Source organism: Charadrius vociferus, unplaced genomic scaffold (genome assembly GCF_000708025.1).
Source record: "Charadrius vociferus isolate BGI_N301 unplaced genomic scaffold, ASM70802v2 scaffold472, whole genome shotgun sequence".
NCBI lineage: Eukaryota > Metazoa > Chordata > Aves > Charadriiformes > Charadriidae > Charadrius > Charadrius vociferus.
In genome coordinates this window covers 7312626-7315278 of record NW_009647735.1, presented here as the reverse complement: position 1 = coordinate 7315278, position 2653 = coordinate 7312626, and positions in this window count along the sequence as shown.

Sequence of the window (2653 nt, the reverse complement as noted above, 5' to 3'; positions counted from 1 at the left end):
GGTGTGGCCTGGTGGGGGTGTGGCCTGGCGGGGGTCCCGGGTTCGAGTCCGACGCCGGCTGCAAGGCTCGGTGCGTTCTGAACCGGGTGACTCCCGGTCCCGGCTCGGGCCGCGTTACCGGTGACAGGGCTTTGCAGCTCGGCTCAGGATTAGAATCTCTCTCTTCAACTTAAATCACGCAGCCCTTTCCCTGTGTTTTTCCCAGCTCTGTTTTTCTGCCGAAGAATGTACTGTGTTTTTAATGCGAAACGAGAAGACAAGTCTCTGCACCCTTCTCAGACATCTGGCATAAAGTTCGTTATGAGACACGTGACTCTAGTTCTTGGCTGTATTTAGGTTTTAGAATAACCTTTACAATTTCATTCCAAGTGACTAAAGCATCTAAGTTCATGCTTACTGGTTTTTATTTTTCCAGTACCTTTTTATAATAACAAATGCAACATATATATTTGTCTCTTACATTCAGGGGATCTTCAGGGTCTTTACCAGCACCAAATTTAAAAAGGTTTTCATTTTCTCCTGGGAAACAGCAATTCGTTTTCCAGAGCGCTAGGTACAGAAACAGTTAAGATGGAAAAGTTAGGATTTTTTGTAATTTCAACTTCCTGAAACAGGAACATGCTGTATGCATGACTCTCTTACTTCAAAGCGATTGAAGGTAGATGTTCCTAGATAAACGAGTAGAACTATTGCTTACGTAGCCTGCTATTTATTATGGTATCTCCTTGCATTTTTTGTTAACCAAGAATCACTCGAATGTGTTCCATTTTTCTACCTTCAGAGGCAGTGTAAATGTCTCACCAACCGCTTTTGTTGATGCTCACATTTCTTGCATTACACCAATGCTATTAATGAAGAATGTTGTGCCTATTCAGTACCCAAGAGGCGTTAACAGCTCCAGGAGATTATATTTTAAATATTTTCAGGACTTTTCAGTATGTATTCATATGGAAAAAACTGGAGATAAAATTCCTTGTGATGTATTACTGAAGAAAGAAAACCATTCACAGTCCTGTGCCACTGCTTACACAGTGATATATCGTAGCCAGAAATGACAACTTTCTGTGAGATGACAGAGAACTCCCATCTCCTCCAAAGATCAAGAAGGTAAAGACCTAAAACTTCATTTTGCTTGATTTCTAGTAATTATGACCAGTCTGATTCCCTGGAAAATTAGGATCTGCTGCTGCAAAAGGAAAACGCTGTTAATCACCCCTCACTGCCACCATTCACTAAAAGCAACACCGCACTTTTGAGCTTTAATACAGAACCTGCACCATTCTCCCTGTCTTGCGCTGCAGCACAAGCGTTGCACGGGATAGCTGGAGAGTGCCCAAAAAGCAAATCAAGTGACAGTATCTAGCAAAACACCAAGCCCCGAGAGGAATCTACTCAAATGTATGTTGGCTCTGCTAATACAAAATCCACCTGCAAAATCCATCTACATCACCTATGTGGATTTTACTAGTTACTATTATCGGGGGGTTATTATATTATGTCCTTGTTACTACAGACAGCAAAAGGCTTCAAATGCTGTGTACCAGGATACTGTTAAGGAAAAAGTCAACAATATCCAAAACGTTGCTGAGAGCTCAAAAACATCTGCTTCACGTACTCGAATTTTTCAGTGCCAGGAACCGACACATCAACCTACTGCCTGGCCAGGGTTTACCACAGCCATGAGAACCTTAATGGACCGTATATACAAGAGAAAGAGGGGACTGTCAAGGTAATCCTCAAAGGCCCAAGGAGGGTAATGAGGCATAGAAAAGGGGATGCGGCTGTGGGAGAGTTGTGCTATGGAATAGAATGAGATTAAAGATGGAAATGACAATTTGCTGAGTTAAAGAAACAGCACAAATGAGCACAGCAACAGGGATTAAGAGAGGAGAGACCATGTTAAGCAGAGCCTTGGGAGGATACAGGCGAAGGATGGAGATTCAAAGGGGGGAAACAGAGACTGTTTGATAGTGTCAGGGAAATATCCCTGTAGGTCAAATAAATACAGCTACTCAGAGGTACAAAATGCCATCAGTCTTAAATAAATTAGTAAGCATGTGACCTGTGGAAAATAATGCTTTAGCTATCTATAATCTACCTTTCTTCTCTGGTTATTTTTGTTCTTGAAGACTGCCTGAAAATCTCCCCTGAAATATTAAGCTGATGAAGAGATGTCTGGGCCTGCAAAGAACCATCAACTGTATTTCTGAGAAGTGACAATAGTTAGGTATTAACTCGGATCCTTAGTTTTTGATATTTAAAGGTCAGCATTGTAGCACTTAGCTAGAGAGTACTAATGAACATATGTTAGACACCTAAAATATTCACATCTGAGTTGTAAATATCTAGCCACAGTTGGATAAAATTAACTACAGTGAAGCGGATGGGTAGATGGCAACAGGTAAGTATTGACATTGACACATAACACAGTTGACAAGGGCAAAATTGCTCTCTACACAGGTTGGGCTTGACAGAAACGGCGGCGGCATAGCAAAATGAGGGTACGGATGTCTCCTAGGGCACCGAGTAGAGGTCCCTCAGGCCTGAGAGCCCAGCCCGCCGCATGCGGCCTCAGCGGGGGGTGCGGGCCAAGCCGCCGGCCCGGCCTCTCCCACAGGCCGCAGCCGGGGCAGCCGCCCCCAGGGGGGGGGGC